Source organism: Pollicipes pollicipes, unplaced genomic scaffold (genome assembly GCF_011947565.3).
Source record: "Pollicipes pollicipes isolate AB1234 unplaced genomic scaffold, Ppol_2.1 Scaffold_3447;HRSCAF=4054_pilon_pilon_pilon, whole genome shotgun sequence".
NCBI lineage: Eukaryota > Metazoa > Arthropoda > Thecostraca > Pollicipedomorpha > Pollicipedidae > Pollicipes > Pollicipes pollicipes.
Window position 1 is genome coordinate 31,452,949 of NW_023596297.1, and position 19,507 is coordinate 31,472,455.

A 19,507-nucleotide genomic window follows, 5' to 3' on the forward strand; every position below is an offset into this window, starting at 1 on the left:
GCGCCGAGTCCGGCCTCCGCCCACAACCAAGAGAAGAGAATGCTGAGAAAGAAATGGAGAGAAAAAAACCTACAAAACAACGGAAATTCATTACTGGGAAAACGATCAGATTAAAGCTTGAAGAAGTTGACCAGGTCCGCCGGTGGTAAGTGACCATAGTAAATATTGTTGTTATTTAGCATTACAACGTCGTTTAAACAGTATCTCCTGATTTATTGAAGCCCGTTTACTCAACACAAGAACTTTCAGCTCATAATGGTGACAACCAGGAGCTGAGGGCCTTTCCTTTATCAACTTAATAACTACGTAAATTAGGTCATCAGATTAATCATAATGATCGGGTAACCAGGCTCACGAGTTATATCCTCAGATACTTGTGGGAAGTCGCGAGGCAGACGCATCTTTGGAGGGCATCCAAGGTTACACCTGTCGCACCTCATTCTCCACCCATGTCCTCACTCGCTCAATCTGCAACATACCGCCCAGTCAGCCCGGCACGCCGCCGGGCAGCCGGCGAACGCCGCTGACCGGCGCCTGCTGGGCCGTCGCCTCACCTGGCAGGTCTCCGACGCCGTCGCCGTCCGAGTCGCAGAAGGAGCGCGGGTAGATCTGGTAGACGGTGCCCGTCTGCCACCAGGCGAGCCGAGCGCCGGCTCCGCTCCGGCGGGCCCGCTTCGCCGGCCGCCGGGGGCCGTCCTCCGCGGGCCTCTTCACGCGCCGCACACCGCATCGGCGCCGGCCTGGGGGCATCTGCCGCAGGGGGGGGGGGGGGGGGCGGCGCCGCTCAGCCGCGGCCCGCCCACATCATGTCGTTATTGAGGTTTAACGACACGTTCTTCACTTCAGGTCGCTCGGTGTCACAACCTCACCCTTACGCCTGCGAGGGTGACAAAACTCTTGGTAAGTAGTTGGATGCCTACATTATGGCGAGACTGCACAGTTCGCTAACCCTCCCAAAACATTTTACTCGTAATCGGCAGGTGATGTGAGAAAACGATTTCGGAAAGAGCGTGGGTACCTGCTGCTGTTTGTCTTCTCGATGAACGATACAGTTGAACGATACATTTGAACGATACAGTTTACAGTTTGTCCGTAGACAGGTCGTCGTTGCTTTATTGTACACGGTACGGTACGGTCTGCGGGCGGGCTTGGCACGTGGCGGAGCGCCGGCTACGGGGCTGTATCGGACCCGGCCGTGGGTCATGTGCGTCCCTGCTGTTGTTTGTCTTCTCGCTGACTGCTGAATGCTGTTCTTCAACGATGTCGGTATGCGGCCGACCGAAGTCTTCTCGTGGGTCCTTGCTGCTGTTTGTTTTCTCGCGGTACGGTAATTGTTCGATACACATTGCAACACCTATAACGTATAACGTTGCAACATCTATAGACACATCTAGACATATCAGAGGTCGTCCTGTCGTCCCGACGGGCGTTGCTCCCTGGACTGGTGACACCCCCCGCCACAGTTGAAGCAGGCGCCCGCAGACAGGCCTCCAGGCAGGTAAACAGGCCTCCCCGCCTCGGCGAAGGTGTTCACCCACACCGCATACATGCCGTATTACAGCTGGGAGCAGAATTGTTTGGTTGTGTACACAGACGTGCAGCACGCCGGCGTGGTCCTTCGCATAGAGCCGGCACGTTGGGCCTGCGTTGGCGCGCTCCACCGTGTAGGATTCGTGCCGCACGTGCAGTCACCAGGTCCTCCTAGGCTTCTCCCCGCCTAGGCGACATATACATTATTCATTTATTCTATTATATATTTATTATAATAACAAGGTTAAGGTATCATGGCATAATTAATCTTGATCACAGCCAATAACAAGCGATGACAATGACCGACCGTGCAGACGCCTTGTATTTTGCTGAGAATTAACAATGATGACTGATGCCTGTTAATACTGCCTTGTACAAAAATGAAATTTCATCACGACGGACGCGCAATGTCTGGTCACATGCTGGTGACACTGCTGGCTGGCGCTCAGATAGAGTCCTCGCCAGACTCTGTCGTCACGTACATCTCGCGCGTATTGCCGTCCTCCCCGGTGGTTGTGCGGGTTTTGGCCGGGTTTCGACACTCCATGGACTGGTGACACTCCCCGCCAATCCTCGCCTCGTAGGTGTAGTGAAAATACAAGATCGCTACATGATGCCAGGAACCGATGTCAATGATGTCGATGTCGATGTCAAATGTCATTTGTCCACGTATTCGCGCATTGGTGACGGGTAGTCGTTGCTGGTGACGCTTTCTTGTCACAACTCAGCCGTTGTCATTTCTGAATAATATGTTTTTTTTAGCAATTTACCGCCGTAGGCAGCCATTGATCTGTTATGGTGACGAAATGACCACAGGAGTCGGCTTGACTTACAACACCAAATAAAAACAACAACAGCAAGCGCTTTCACACTGACTTGGCAAGAACCTACTGTGCCTGTGTTGTATGCTTTGTGCGGATGTTATTGTTTGCATGTTCGTAGTGTTGTTGGTGCCAGTGTTTACGTGGTTCATGTATGGCGAAAATACAGACAAGACAACCATTGAAGCTTGTTAAATATACCGACAACATGGCGGAATTGCAGTGCAACGGAACAACACATCATTGTGTAAGGCGGCAATATCAACTGCTCAGGATACGCGTGATCATAACTCAAAAAGTTCTTAGTGTAACGTAGAATTTCTCTTTGCAGCACAACGAACACGTCATTAAAACAAATTACGAATGAATCTTGATTTAGTCCCACGCCTAACGCTATGGGAGCACATACAAATGTCAAATTTACGGTAGCTTCGCTGAGAACGGAATGTTTTTTGCCGATCCGACCACCGCAGACACGATGGTGTACCTTGCGCAACAAGCGGCGACTCCAGGGGACTGGCCGAAGTGCGTCCGGGCATCACCTCATACATAAAAAGGCCACTCGTGAAAATACACTTGTATCGAGTCATTGTAACAGTAATGTTTCGGCTCCTGCACATGGAGACAGCCATTGCTACTACTTGAGCAGCCTACTAAACCGAGCTCCAGAGCTTCGAGTTCCAGCAATGAAGTGGATCAGCGCACAGAAAACCGCATCGCCGATGTCAACCAGCAACGAGAAAGAAAAGAAAGCAACAAATGACACGCACATAGACGACCACGGACCCCAACAGCATGTTGGTGACGAGCCGGAGCCAAGGCCCGAGCAAAACCTGAACCGGGACTGCGCCACCGTCCCCGCCTTCACCGATGGCCGTAAACTGGACCGAATGGAACAGGTGCAACACGGTGAGGTCCGAAGACTGGAAGAAAAAGCAACGGCAAGAAAGACAATCGCTCGCACGACGATTGCGCACATCGGGCAGCAGAATGGTTCAGCAAACAGGCCATCCGCCAAACTGAAAGCGAAAATAAACGACCCGCTCTTTGGCGTTGTGTCGATTCCAAACGCAATCCATCGAACAGCTGTTACCCGTCATAATAATGATAGCAGGGGTTTGGGGCGCGTCGAAATCTGCGGTCACCGTGCGCCTCCCACTACAGCGAGCTGCCTATTCCATGAGAATGACCCCCAAAATCTCGAGCGAGGCGGTCAATGACACGATTCATCACAGCAATGCGCCGAAACAGCTTCGCTCCCAAGCTACGCACTTTGACAGAAATGGATTATCGCCGAACATTTCGGTGCGGTAAGGTGCGGTGTACCGGTATCCTGGTACATGCATGCGCTTGACGGTATCCGGTGGCAGTACCTCCCGGCGGCGCGGGCGCCATGATGGGAAGAGCGTGTGGCGGCAACTGTGGTTGGGCAGTGAGCCGAGCCGGACACGCGGCACAGACGGCCGCGGCATGTGAGGCGCTCCGCCAGTCAGTCACTCTCCCCCACAGGGCATCGGCGATACGCTCACAGCCTGCTTTCGCGTGTCACCGTTAGCTCCTACGACTGAGCGGTCCTTGTCGCCAGGTGGCTGCTGGGCTGAGTCGATGGCCGTTGCCTCCAACTAGACATTTCTGAACGCCTCTCCTCGCTCCTCCACGGTGTTGTGGGGCATTGCGCACGTGCGCGCGATGGCCATAAAACCCGTAGTTTGTTCCGACTGCTTTAAGTGCCGGCGCCAACTTGCCGTGAACCAGCCGAAATCGTGCTCCACAGGTGCGCGGGTGCGGTTGAGCCTGTTGTTCAAACGCCCCTGTGTTTCGGGCGAAGCGCCAGTGTAGCCTTTCATCAGCCACGGCAGAATGGGTACGCTGGGTCGCCGGCTACCATCAGCGGCATATCCAGCTCTGGGTGGGGAGCTGTACGGACGAAAGATTAAGACTTGTGACGTATATAATGCACCTGGACATTAAACGATCGGTATCAGACCTGCGCTTCGTCTGGAAGTTTAACAGCTGGGCGAATACCATACAGAAGTTGCGTTGTGCATAATCGGCTTGCTATGCATATGCAAAATGACATAATTTGTCATGAGAGCAAGGGATGAAGTAGTTTTTTAATCCCGATGTAAAAAGCTCTGAGTTTGGCAGCCCGTAAAGTCCTTCACGTAAGAGCCACCAGACAATTCGATGACGGAACATGTGCGGCGCTTCTGGGGGCGGCTCCCTGAAATACCGCCGCGTGGAATTACGTGCCAGACCGGTCCGAAAATGTGAAATTAAAGTATGAATACCGTCCGAATACCTAGGCCTCCGGGCCTGATGGGAAAATGTCTACCACCGCCTCTTTTTGGTTATTTGGCGTTTAAGCATTGAAGTTTGGTGTCAGCTTTAGCAAGCTGTTTTCGAGTGTTGCTTTCTTGCATGATGGAGAACGAAAAAAAAACAGAAAACAGTTTGAGGCAAAGAACAGCCGTCGTGCGCGGCAAACCTGCTAAGCTTTTGGATGACCTGATGGTGATGATTGGGGTTTTAGGGCGCGTCGACTTCTAGGGTCATTTTGCGCCCCTTTTGAATGACCTGAAAGACGTGCTGTCCTTGTGTGACAACGTAGGGGAAGATACCCTGGCGTTTAAACTGCATCAATTGAAAGGGATTCAGGACGCCTTATTCAAAATCCAGTCTAAGTTGGATCTTGCACGAATTTGTGACGCGAGTATTCACCAGCCGGATTTGGGGCAGGCTTCCTCAAGGCAAAGCGGATTTAGCTCGCTTGGAGAAGGAAGGAGAAGCTCCTCCATCCGATGCAGTGGCTCCGAAACTTCCAGATGGATTGCTTCAACACGTGCCTTCCAGCCCGCCAAGCTTTGATGGGGAGCTCACGGACGGGCCGAAGTTTTGGAAAGTGATTGTTGCGTGCGTCCATGACAATGCTGGCGTACTGCCTGTGGAGAGGCTTGCTCACCTGGAAGCTCATCTCGGTGGTGATACGGAGAGGGCCAGCCGGGGACCACCATTCGCTTCTGAGGGATATTTTGTTGCCATCAAAACTCTCAATGGGAGGTTTAACGGAGCTGATGCCAAGAGGGAGGTCCTTATGAGGAGGCTGTTGGAGACCCCCCCCCCCCCCCCCCCCCCCAGTGTGCATGAGCACGACCTTGTTGGTATGCGTCGGATGGCGGATGACTTGGTATCAGAGGGCTGGAGACTGGAATGGTTAAGGTACAAGTGCACCAATAGCATTCCAGAAAATGGTTTGGAGGCATTTCCGAGCTTCTTGCGGCAAGAAATCGCGATGAGAGAGGGGGCAGCATCAGAGCCAAGCTCGCCCAGCTCCGCAAACAGGGGACGTGCTCCTGTCAGGTCAGCCACCGGGTGTAGACAATCAACTGTAAGTGTCCAGTTAGAGTGTAAGTGTCCAGATAGAGTTGTTGAATGACCTCCGTAAGCTAACCAACCGCGTGAGATGGCCAACAAGACGCCGGCGGTGCATCGAGCCGGTGCAGAGCAGATGACAAGCGCGGAGCGGCGCCCGCTGCCCGTGCCTCCCAGGCCCGTGCCGACGCCCCACCCGACGAACTAATGCACAGCAGGCACCTCCAGAACAGAGTTGACGAGCGGAAAATGAACGGCTCGACTTTCAGCCGAGTGACACTGTGTTCCTACACTGCGGCATGGTCTCGAAGGACGAATAATGCAAGTTAAGTCGGCCGTGGACACGAGCGGCGATGGTCGCTAAGGCCGGATATTTGAATTACCGTAAACGTGCCCAGTGCCACAGAAAGCTGGTACTTGTACACCACAACCGTTGCAACAGCGAGTGTGTAAGGGTGAGGGTAAGAGTGCTGCGTCGAAATGTGTGCCGCAAGACTGGGAAGTGTGTCAATGGCATGCCTGTTGTGCCAACCAATCGCTGTCCGCAGCGTGTCATCCGTTCCTGATACTGCCCCAATCCCAGCGCCGGCAGATACCTGGAATCCTGATCCTACACCCCCCTTCGGCTTCGGCTTCTGTGGCTGTCTCGGGGGCAATGCCGAGTCTCCTTAAGCCCGTCGCACCGCTAAACTCACGTCTCACTGCCTCGGCGGAACGGTCCAAGAGAAGCAACTTCGATCGACCACTTGAAATATTAGAATATTAGAGAGTGGCAATATTTCAATTGTGCTTCAAGTGTGATACGTTTGCGGTTTCGTGCCAACCAGAAGTATCGTGAACTGTAGCGTTGAGATGGCAGCACCTGCCATGTCACGAAAGCATCGTAAAAGCAGCCTTGCTTGTCGATCAGTACCCTAAGGGCCTCAGACGCACTTAAGAATTGTGTTGTAAGACGACACAGAGTTGTGCTGCAGAATTGGCGGTGATGTGTTTCGTAGTCGGTGATTGTTGGAATTCCTTTACACTGAACTTCAATGCAATACATGCGACGGTGCAAATGTGTCTCCGGCTAGATTTTCGTTTTTGGCGCGTGGGTTGAGTGCAGTGTCCTAGAATTGCCGACTTTGGGTGTAAAGCAACACCCCATGAGGAGGAATTTTTCACTCCTTTTCCCCATATTTTGTGTGAATTTTTCACTCCTGCCTGACGTCGTCTAATCGCACATGCCAAACCCCTATTTCCTTTTCTGAGGTTTTCAGATGTCATCCAAAACCGAGCTCACCTGAAACCACCAAGCATAAACGAGGCTCCACACAACTTGGATACCTATGGCTATGTCCTGCCTCACCTACATCTGAATCATGTTTATGTATGTGGTGGTGATTTGTGTTTTAAGGGCGCGTCGGCATCGGGACCATTTTGCGCCAACTCGGGACGTATTTGGAAATGACTGACTTCAGATCTCGAGCGGGTACATACATTGGTATTGGGTTTCTCTCACACGCCGCAGCTTTCGCTGCAGCGTCGGCTTTTTCATTCCCCATTATTCCCATGTGGCTGGGGATCCACATAAATGTGATACGACAGGAAGTGCTGTCCAGCCATTCCAATTCCTCCCAAATTGAGCGAGTCAAAAATGAGTGGTCACGCGACATCGCCGTCGGGTCTAATGATAAAAGTGCACTACGCGAGTCGGTCCAAATGACTATATCCCTTTCAGGACGACAAGCAACGTACTGAAGCGCTGCTAAAATGGCAAACAGTTCTGAGGAAAAAAACTGAAAGGTGCTGCGGGAGGCATAGACCTACGGTATGGTCACCGCAAACAAATGCGCAACCCGTTCCTGTTGAGCCCTTGGACCCATCGGTAAATATTTGTAATGAGTTCGCGTATTGTGAGATCTGTTCCAACGAATACGTGAGGAACTCTCGTGGTGAAGTGCCATTTTTAAGATGCTGACAGAGTTCCAAATCATACTTAATACTCAGACGTCTCCACGGAGCTGGGTCCCGAACAGTGTGCGGGGCAATGTCATCCAGCGTAATATCCGTCTCGTCCAGCCAGTCCCGGACGCGCAGACACATCGGCCGCGCGGACGTGGGCCGCCCCCTCAAGAAAGAACGGATCAACGTTTGAGAGAAGATGACTTAAAGGCTGGGTGATCCGGAAATTGTGAAACCTTTGTAGCGTAATTCAAAGTAAGTCGTTGTCTCTTAAGAGGCAATGGCGGCTCATTCGCTTCCACCAGCAAGTTTCTTGTTCGGGTCGTACGAAACGCCCCAGTGGCTATACGAACATGTATGGTGGATTGTGTCCAAAACCTGCTTTGAAGATGTAGGAGCACTATCGTAGACAGGACTAGCATAATCGATGACTGATCGAATTAGGGCCCTATACAGGTTCAACAGGGTGCTTCTATCGGCTCCAAAGGTCATACGACACATTACTTTCATGAGGTTCATGCGCTTGAGACACTTAGTCTTAACCATCTTAAAGTGTTGCTTAAACGTGAGCCGACGGTCCAACGTGAGGCCCAGGAAACAAATGTCGCTACAAACTGGGATAGTGGCATTATACAGTCGCAACTCCAGGTCTCTACAGCCTCTAATCCGTGAGCAGAAGTGCATGCACTTAGTCTTGGTGGTCGAAAATTTGAAGCCATTCTTAAGGCTCCACTCAGTTAGTCGAATCAGGCATAACTGAAGCTGCCTCTCAGCAGACGTCGTTGTGGATGCCGCACACCAGATGGCAAAGTCGTCCACAAACAGTGACCGACTGATGGTAGGTGGCCGACAGTCGGCGATATCATCGATCATCAGCGCAAACAGGGTTACGCTAAGGACGCTCCCTTGAGGAACACCATTCTCTTGTTCATAGCGATCAGACAGCATGTTTATGTATGCACAGAGCAAGGGCGCCATGTACCTCCAAGCCCAAGAACCCAAACGACTTCAGCTGCCTGCACGCGTTAAGTTTGGTTTGTTTACAAAATGTGTCACGATCGGCAGCTGCGTGTCAAATGCAAGACTTTCACACATCCCCTAGGTTTTTTGTCTCTCCACCACGCCACGAAAGCAGAGCCTGGTGCAAACACCGGCAAGGCTTGGTAGATAACTTTACTCAACATATTTATTTTCACGAGGAAACTTGACCACTAAATTGCATCACTCCCGAAATGCAGGAGTGAAAAATTCAAGAAACGTCTTCTTACGTTAATTTATAAGATCAATATCACCGTTGAGCACTCATGTTAACAGATTTCAAGTCAAATCAGCTGACTGCAAAACTTTGTCAGAAAAGCATCAGTATTTATATTGATTTAACTACTTTTGTTTTTCTTGGCAACATACGAGTGTGATACCACTTTATTCTTCCTTCCTTTTCGATTGCCTTTAGAGGTACTATCTGTTGCTTGAAATGTTGACCAATTTCTCTGCAACATGCTCCAATTGCAAACTTGTGCGTATTTCATACATCACTTGGATTGATTCGCCAGCCGCCCAAACATGTTCGATATGCACCCAATAGTGAACAATTCACAGGAAATGAAGGAGACGATTTGAAACACGGAACTTATTTTTACCGCCATTTTTGCCCAATTAGGTGCTCGGTTAACCGTTTTCTTGGTTCATGGCGGTGCTCAATAATGATAAATATGAGCCTTTCGATTGTCTAACTCACCAGACTACCTGACGAGGCTATCGTAATGCTGCCAAATAGAGCTTTGGGACAGACCTGACGCAGCTAATACAGAAGTGTTTGATGGCGAAATTCTGCCCTCTGGAGATGTTTATCATGCACACCTTTTACTTGTTTGGCATTTAATATCGTAGGTTGGTGGGCATGATTGATATTTGGCCAAAAGCGTGTATGGCCAAAAGCGTGTATGGACTTGACTTTCATAAAATGAAAAAAACTTTTGTTTGATTTCCAGGGAACAAACACCTAAAGCACCGATAAATGAAAGCAAACATCGGCAATCCTTCAAGACCAGGCCAATCCAGGGAGTTTACGTCAATATCCCCCATCATTGTTTTACATCAGTTCGATGCACTTGTACAAACCTATGCTGTTCCTTGAGTGATGACGGCCCGTGTGAGCTTCTTGTGTGGATATGACATATACCTAAACAAAAAGTAACCAAATATTTGGTTTTTGTATTTGTTAAAGTAACGTCTGCTCGTGGTAAGCGCTGGAAGGAGATTGGTCAAGTTGAGAGCAAACTCCCAGACGCCGTAGATGTGGAGGCGGCCAATGGGACATCTCCGTCTCTTTCTACGCTGTTTGCTTCTGACTTAGCTGCTTTCATCAGGGAGTCGGCCAATAGAAGTGATTACATTCCCCGACCGGTGACGCCATCAAGTGCGACAATCCCGAATGGGGTGACGCGCCACAATATAACCCCATCTCACCAGTGCATTTATGTCTTGGTCAGAGCCCAAGGCCATATAAATTCGAATTCTAAGGCCTTGAGAAATCCGTTAGAGCCTGATGAATCCGTTACAGCAGGATGGCCTGCAATCATGCCATCCTGCTATGCTTTTGGTTGCACCGCCAATAGCATTAAGGAAAGTTGCAAATAATTTAAATTATTCCGCAAGCCTAACTGCCAACGCCGTCAGGAGCGGAGAAGGCTTTGGCTGACGGCGATCCGAAGGAAAGGAGAGCCGTACAAGGACGCTAAGATATGTTCTACGCGTTTTGTGTCTGGTACGTATCACACAGGTCAATGTTCTATCTCATTAATTGCTCAAACGCCAAACTGGTGAACCGAAATGGTCCTTATCGTCATGGATGACATACAGACTGGATAAGTTTTAGGTGCCCTAGTCACAGTAACGTTTTCGCTGCTGCAGCCTAAGAACGATTGTTTAAGAGGGCTTGGGTTTCCTTAATGATGGGGCCAAATGTTTGTCTTACTGCCACTTAAGCCCTTGCTCAGTACTCTATGGAATACTACGTGCTTGCAATTTTGTGACAATGTTATGTGTGCTTCAAGATGTGATCCAAACCCTTCAGTTCATTCCGTTAGATCACCGCGCGCGTGAATGGCGCGTTACCTCTCACAGAGCGCAAGGCACCGACGCCTTCAGGCCGATGGCCGACGCACCATACGGCAAGCCATCTTTGTCACGACCAGTCAGTCGCAGATGACCTGGACGTCGCACTGACCCTGAAAATTCCCCTGCAGGCCGAACAGTTCAGCGGACCCAAAGAGGCGCTCTACACCCTTGGAAAAGGAAAAGGTCCGGTACTAACCCCAACAGAAATACGAGACAAAGCCGTCCTCGGGGATTCTGTGTTCAGCCCCTCTGCCAGGCATGATCTGCTTGCGACAGGGGCCTACGTCCGTACAAAAATCAGTAAATCTAGCCGCAGCCTGCTGGCCGGTTTTGAGAAGTGCCTCGATCTGGCGGTGCCAGATTTCAGATATACCTTGGCCTCCTAGGCAAACAGGAGCCGGATCCGCATCACCCTAGACGAGGTATATAAGGAGTCCGCCGACCTCGACACGGGTACGGCTTGTGCCGTAAGTGCCTTTCTTAAGTTCATCCGTCAGCGACTCGCCGAAGTCACAAACGGCGGAGCCTGGAAGGCGATTCTGGAACTGACAATGGCCATGCTATCGTCCGTCCTGAAGGAAAGTCAGGATTTCATGCGACAGCGCCAGTCAGCTAGGACAGAAAAACACATGCATGAGGAGAAGCTGTTCCACGACAGTCCTTACCAGACGCGAGATAGAGCGGCACCTGGCCATGGTCCTTGAAGCCGGCAGAGGGACTGCCGACCAACCCCGTCGCCCTGCGGCATGCCGCTGTAAAGGTCCTCCAGATGGTATATGTCACGGCGCATGTGACATCAGGAATCAGGTCAGGAGTGTTCCGCGACGTCAGGGTGCAGGGTTCTCTAAGGCCCAGAAAGTGGAAGACCACTACACGATAAGCTACGCGGGTGGCAAAACCAAACACATGTCGCTCTGTTAGCATCGTCATCTCCAAGCGGCTTCACCGTGCCATATGCTTCTGCGTGAACAACCTACGTCATCATTTGCTGAATGAGGGGGGTCGGACGAAAAACTCCTGCCTAGACTGAACATGTACGATGAGAGACGCCTCAGATTTAACACCCCCTCCATCGCCCACCTTGATTATCCGAAGCTTGTGTGCGGCAACCGAGGCCGCCGGTACCTTGTGGACCTGACTCATTCATTTGAGACCACGGGTGCGCCGGAGGGAACAACCTTCAATGAAGGCAGCACGTTCCCGCTGCCATAGTCTCAGCACGGCTCTACGCTATTACGTTATGAAGGACGCTAGAAGAGCCCACGCAGTGCAGTCGACAATTCTAAGGTCTCCCAACAAACACTACGGCATATCAAGTTCGAGCGAAGATTCTAGTGACGGGACGAACACCGATTGGAGGAGCCGGTCACGACCAGCGTGGCGAGGTAAATGGTGGAGGCGCCGTCATCGATTCATGAGGAGCATGGGCCGGAGCCCCGGTCCTTGCCGAGTCAGCGCACCTGCCGGACCCAGTCGCAGACAAAGCCCCAGTACCGGCCCCACGTCAAGACCAAGCCCCAGCGCCTGCCCAAGATACAGAGACAATCGAGATACCGGTTTGCAGTTCGCATGGGCAGCTCGCGGACGATACCAGAGTTGAAAGCATCGAGACGGAGTCGGGCCTCATAATCGATGACAGCCTGCGCCCTTACTGGATGAAGCGGCTCCTTGACCACGCCGAGGGGCACCACCGCACCGGGCGGCCATGGACGCTAGCAGAACTGGCGACAATCGATCTGGCCAAAGCCAGGGGCACCGGACTATTGTTTCGTTTGGACTTGAGATGTGCTCTACTTTCGTAGCGATCGGTGAGTATCTCAAATGAATACAAACACGCGTGATGCACCATCCCATAGCAGAACGCCCATGCTTGTGGATGAGAACCGCGCCCGCTAGCCACATTTCGAGCCGAATTTGTAGATATATATATATATATATATATATATATATATTGGGAATTGCGGAGGGGAACGTAGTGTATGCTGGTGCGTTTCTACCACCCCATCTCATGGCGTGGACCGCGACCCAGACTTTGGGAACTGCGGAGAGGAACGCGATGTTTGATGGTGCGTTCCTACCACCCCATCTCATCGCTTGGACCGAGACCCATAGTTCTTCATCGTCCTCCCCCGTCCCATCCTCACTGCACTTCCAAATCTTGGCGTGGCTCCTGGAAATGATCGGGGGTGTGACGACGCGCTCCTACCATGCGGCACCTCAGCATGGACCGTTACTGCATGCCGCTGTAATCTTTGAAGAGGAACGGCATCCTACGGCATGTTTTCCTGCGAGCCCTGCATTGCGCGCTGTGGTGCTTGGTGTGCAACCTTGCAGGTAGCATATGATCCATGTTTGGCACGTGAACTGCGTGGGTGAAGGCTGAGATGTGGCAGCGGCTAAATCACCTTTCATTTCCATTGCCTTGATGCAGTGCAACAAGCATTGCAAGACATCTGCCCAGGCACTTTTGGTGCAACGTTTGTCCAATAATTTTCACCCGTGCACGTAAACCACCTAAACATTCTTCTTCGGGGGGGGGGGGGGGGCGGGGGCGGGCGGGACTTCAGGTGAAGTTTTTTGTTGTGCATGGTGAACATGAGCCTTTTGCGATGCACCTTTCGACTGCGGCTATTGGCCAATGAATGGTGGGTTATGGTCAGTTCTGGCTTTCGCGAGCCGCACGTTGGAAAATATAAGACTTGAGAAGTACCCTTTCACTCCCTGTCAGATGCGTGATAATTGTGATGCTTGTACACCCTACTGAAGCGTCGTTGTGCGGTGTCGGCATAACCACCCAAGCACCACATGGACATTTAAATGAATATCTTATCTGACTTCACCAGGTCTCGTCATCTTTCAGAAATAACGCTTGCGATTGGCGAAGTTTTCAGGTAGGATCACATGGTAACTTCAAATGGTTTGCATGTTTCGGTGTTTGTGCATTTTTCTTGGCATGCCCTTAGTAAGTCTTGGGTCGTTTGACACCGTTCGTTGATTGACCCCTTTATGACATATTCTATGCAGGAGAAACGTGGTCGCCGAGGCACCGAACATCACGAGATGCCTGACAGGTGGTGTTCAGGGCAACCGGCGGCGGGCCCCAGTGGTCACTCGGTCCGGCCCTGGACCCTGGCCCCATCACCCACACACACGCACACCGCCTCGTGCGGGCTTGGGCCCCAGTTGGCCGCCGCTGCCCCTCACCGCCCGCGAGCCAGCACCAGGCCTTCTCCAGCGAGATCCAACATATCGCCGGGGGCAGGGTCGCGGCGCCACCCCGTACCAGCGCCCGGCTACGAGACGGGGTGCCGGCCGCGGCCGGGGTCGAGCGGCCAGCCCCCGGTCGCTGGCTAATGGCCCGCCGCTTGTGGGCGCGGGCGTCATCTATAGTGTTTTGTGTCTTGGTGACAGCCACCTGTCCGGGCGTAACCTACCCGAGTCCATCCCGGACATTCACCTCCAGCAACCCATCCGCTACCGGCTGGTGTGCTCCGCCGTGCGCGGCGGCCTCCAGGGCTCCTCGGAAGGGGGCTGGCACGCCCCGGCACCGGAGGTCGTGGCCGCGGCGGGCAGCGGCCAACATCCGGTGCCAGCAGCGTGTCTGGTCTCGGCCGGCGGCAACGCCCCGGTCACCCGCCAAGGCGAGCTGCTCGAGGGGCACGCGGAGGCCGCCGAGTGCTGTGTGGCGCACCTCCGAAACTTCCTCGTATCCCTACGCCCTATCCTGCGGGGGGTGACAGTCGCCATCCTCAGCGTCATCCCCGCGTGCTCCTGTCTGAGGAGGGGCGCCGACTGCCGGAAGGCTTTCGGGAGGTGGCGAAGACCCATGACTGCTATTTTATAGACGTTGAGGCAGTGCTCGCCGGGGAACAGCGCAGTTCCTCAGACAGCGGCACCGCTCCGTTCTCACCTGCCTTGCCGCCCACCGTCGACCTCCGTGAGGCCCCTGAAAGCATCCCGGAGGCTAACGCCGCCTGGACCTCCGGAGATGTGTCGGGTCGGCCGGGCCGGCTCGCCGATAATGCCCCGCCATGCTTTGGTCCGAATGGGAGGACACTGTGGCGGGGAACATCTGTCGAGGGCGTCTGGCTTGGCCAACTCCGAAGAGCTCAAGCGAGTCCTCCGGAGCTTGAAGCCTTATGGAGCGTAGTTTATGGGCTGATCGGCCCAGTTCCTAACCTAGATTTCCGGCAGGTGGCTGTCGACCCGTTTGAGGTGCTTGTGTAAGCCTAGATTGCGTGCTTGCTTGGTTGGCTTACGTGCTTGGTTTGCTCGTTTGCTTGGTTTGCGTTCGCCCAAAATTATGCCGCCGTCAGTTTTTCCCCAGCTGGTATCGTGTGATGCGTTTTGTTGGTTAGTCAACCTTACCAACTTTGCTCTACCCCGTTCCTCCCCGTGCGTAATGTGTTTTCCTTTGTTTTTGTCTTTGTTTGTAAACAGACGAGATCTCCATTTGCACCATGCGCGCTGTCTGTTTCTGTTCTTCAAGCAAAAAGACACGCTACGCTTGCCTTGCGTCTCGGCTTTTGTCTGGCATGCGACAATGACTTGCGAAGCAGCTTAGCGTGCGCTGACGGGATGGGCGGCGGACGGCGCCGCTTAGCTTGAGCGGCTGGGTTTGTCGTCATGCACAACCAATCACGCGCCACCCCCAGTGACACACGCATGCTTTGGGCTTTCTTATGCACAACGTACAATTTTCGCGTGTCGTGACGTTTTACACGAACATCCCCGCCCGAGGCCTGCGGCACTGTTCCAATGCATATGACGTCAGCAGTAAGTCACACGGCTGTCACCGGTGAGCGAAACAGAGTCTTTGTACGTTCCAGAATGCTCAAGCAAAGTCAAGCTTCGTGTTTTGCTATGTACGACAAGCAGTTTTCGTCTGGCAGAATGCTTAACACCAGCCAAATTTCAGCCCCGCGCCTGCCACACCGTTCTTTGATTGATGACGTTGTCAGTTATGTGACACGACTGTCGCTTTCGAGTGAAACATATTCCGGGCACATTCCAGAATGCACAAGAAAGGTGAGACAGCAGGAAATGAGCACTTCCGCACGACAGCTAGTGCCCAATGTGTTAGCTTGGCAGGCTGCTTCCCTCCCTCCCTGGAGGACAGGGGAAGAGGGAGCTAGATGAGTACATACGCGAACCCAGGTGCTCTCCAGAAGCTAGAGGCAGGGCCCTGGTGTACTGGAGTCATCACAAGATCTGCAAGCCCCTGCTGCTCGAGTGTGCAAAGCTCTGACTGGCCATTCCGGCCCCAAGCGGCCTCTCTGAGCGTCTCTTCAGCGTGGGGGGCAAGATGCATTGCCCCTCATGCAGTCGCCTGAGCCCGCGTGTTTTTGAGGCACTGACGGTATGTGAAGTCCTCGTACACAAGTGCCTGGTAACCATAGAAAGTAGGTTTGTAGAATATGTAAGTGTAATACATGCTGTGATTCAGATAGTCACTTTGTAGACAGTTGCATTGCTGTGTGCAACTTGCCCAGCTCGCTACCGGCGCCCACCCCTTGTGCCAGAAGCCACATGGGGACAAAATATGCTGCGAGCCAGTGACCCCATGTGAAGGTAGCTGTTGCACGGTGAACAACCCACTGATCTCGCGGATTATGTCTGCGCTTGTATCTCAGGCTGTATTAGGTTCGGTTAGGTTAGTTAAGTTCAATCTGTGCATGGATGTCATGTCATGACATGTCAGGGATGTAAAATGTGCTATGCGATCGATTTGCATGAATGTGTAATGTAACGTACTTGAATGAGTGTCATGTAACTGATTTCTTTGAAAGTATTAGTAACATTTCACCACAGCATCCGTTGAGTCCGTCACTTTTAAACCATACGTGTTAATTCGTGCAATAGATGGAAATTAGCATTGTGCGTGTAAAGAGCGGAGTGCCAAGAGAACCAGGCTGGTGGTGTGACCTGTCAGTTTCATTACTTAACTTGCAGTCATGACGTCAACGATGGCGACGTCGCGTTGTCAGGGGCATGACCTCGCGGCGGCAGGGTGATAGCTACTACTTCGCCCAACCGATCCAACACGGCAGGCTCAGCGGGAAAAGTTACCGGTGGTCTGTGTTGATGCCGTTATATGTCAGCCTATTGCAGCTGTTGGCAACATTCCAACAGTCCGGGACCGTGCTCGAATAACCCAATACAGATACAAAAACAGATGTGTAACCACCAAGGGCTCATAGCGCGGATGGTTTTCACCTCAAGCGTTCGTATCTAGATAAATCAATGATGGGAGAGCTCTGGTCATGACCACAGGTAACATGTCGCATGCCAGTTGACTAAGAAGTAAGGAGCCACTCCAGTGTCACCAAGAAAGCATGACTATTTTCTAGAGAGTAGGGTAAAGTGACGTACCATGCGGGTCGATATTGAAATAATTCAACATTGCGCCCTCCCCCTGCTCAGTCGGCGCACGCTAATGCCGGCTCGGGCGCGAGCGGCGCTATGAGGTTTCGCATTTTGTGGTCGTGTGAGCTCTGAATGACGTCCAGCGGAGTCGCTAATGGCCGGGGTTTATCTGTCGTGTTGTACGATGGACGGCGCACACGGAATAGTATTCTACAAGTGCCAACGCCCGCATGCAACCGAGTGGGTCGACATCATCAGGGGTGTAACCGCGACACCTCCGACCGCTCGCAATTCTGGCGCAACAGTCAATAGTTTTCTGTACTCGGTGGATCGACAGAGACGCAGCACTCCCCGAAAACCCCCATGCAATTTAGGACAAAAGAAAGCACCAGTTCTTGCACGATGTTTTTGGCAGACAAAACGTGACGTGACGGGCGTGGCGGAGAACGATCGAGATGCGAGTGCATGTTCAACTGGCCAGATAAAGAGGGTCTGGTGTTTGGGACGGCGATCTTGCATTATTCATTTTCTACCATCTCGGTATCTTTCATTACAATTCACAAAAGCTCTCATGATAGTAGGAAGGATAGAAGGAAGCTCTCCCGACATTGCTGGCGTGGTAAGTACATACATTACAATGATGATGATGATTATGTTGGTCTTCGTCCTGTCGTTGAAAAACTATCGGTCTAGAGGTCTAAGCTAGTGGTCTAAGGGTCTAAACTGTCCCAATGATAGCCATGTGTGCCAAACCCTTTTTTACATGTAACAAAAAAGTAAGCAGTGGTGACGCCGTCGGGTGCGATGGTACTATGTCGTTCGCGAACAGCATGTGCAATATACAGTCGAGGCTTCCCCTTTAATTATCTTTATATTTTATATTTCGGCGGAGGCGAAATGTTGGAACCCCCTTCACAGTACACGGGCACCAGTGGATTCACCAGCCAAAAAGACAGACAACCACTTGTTATCACGATCGTACACTCGTGAGTTTGTAAGCAAAAAGCTCTGACGATGCGGGGCATCTAGATACTTTGAAGTATCCCGGAAAAGTTAAATCGAAATATTACCGTTGTCCGTGGCATGAAGGACACGATCAGACATGGAGCTGAGGACTGTCTCGGTGGAGCGATGATTTTGGGATCCATCTTGCGTAGAAGTCAATGGTCAATATGTCTCCCAGTGGGGGATCAGCTTTCTCTGTACGGGTCGCTCAACAATAGCCATGCTAAGTGAAACGGAAATGGTGCGCGCATCGGTAGGGCTGCTGCTGGCTGCCGTCCTCACTGGCGTGGATATGATAAGGGCGCACTTCCACGTAGCTTGGACGAATCCAGTGGTCGGCCTATCATTTGCTTCGTTAAGAGGGCGTGACTGAAGTACGAAAGGAATGTTTTGCCACCTTGTAACACTCACGCCATCTTCTCGGGATGACTTCGATGGCTTTAAGCTAAGGAACTTCACAAATTGTTAATGTCTGCTGACTGCATCTTAGAAGTACTAGCGGTCGCTCGAGGCAGATTCAGCAGATTTATGTTGTATGAATTAAACACTCGGGTTCTGTCTCCTGCTGTCCGAATTAATTTGCTCGAAAGACCTCACCGCGTCGTTCGTCACTGTTTTGTGATCTGACGCCATGCTTGGTGAATAAACGCTCATGCTCGAACAAAAAAAGAAAGTCCGTTGAGGTGTGAAAACACCAGAAAGTCCGTTTTTTAAGCAACATAAGAATCCACGGGCCTATGTAGTTCGTGCATTTTTGTATTACACAGACAGACAGGCTCGCCTTGGTATGCATAAGGCTCAACCCTCTGGTATTAGCTGTACAGTGCATCTCTGGTTTTAATCGGAGCATCACATTCTTCCTAACCCCCTGATGTTTCTGCGATCGAGCCGAGTCACCTGATCCCACCGCTGACCGCGCCGAGACGCCTGCCGACGCCCCAGCACTGTCCCAACACCGGCGCACCTTTCAACCCGAGTGGTGGTGCCGTTACCCCTGGCTGGAGTACGACGCACATTTGGGGGGCGTCCTCTGCCAAACGTGCGTCGCAGCCGAGTCAGGGGCTTCTGGGGAGCGCCACAAAGCGTGGCGCCGTCTTCACAGCTCGAGGATTTAGTGCGTGGAAGCTGGCGCTGGAACGCGTTCGAGCCCACGAAGCCAGCGCCTGCCACCAACTGGCAGTACAAAGTCTGGCCACCGCCAGCGGACCAAGTGGTGTGGCAGCGCTCGCCGGCGTCGGCAAGGCGAAGGAGCCAGAGGAAGCGCGGCACGTTCCGTGACAGGTACATGACGCTGTCATTTACTGCTCAAAGCAGGGCTTGGCCCTGCCCCGCAGGGACGAGGAGGCCGG

General features: G+C 52.3%; 1 long non-coding RNA gene across 1 annotated transcript in view; it reads right to left on the bottom strand.

Annotated features, from left to right (window-relative positions):
* Nucleotides 1-559: 559 nt before the first annotated feature.
* Nucleotides 560-19,507, bottom strand: part of LOC119092071 (uncharacterized) — a 31,930-nt gene continuing 12,982 nt past the window's right edge. The window contains exon 3 of the long non-coding RNA XR_005093495.1: nucleotides 560-750. This is a non-coding gene — a long non-coding RNA (uncharacterized LOC119092071). The remainder of the gene's footprint in view (nucleotides 751-19,507) is intronic.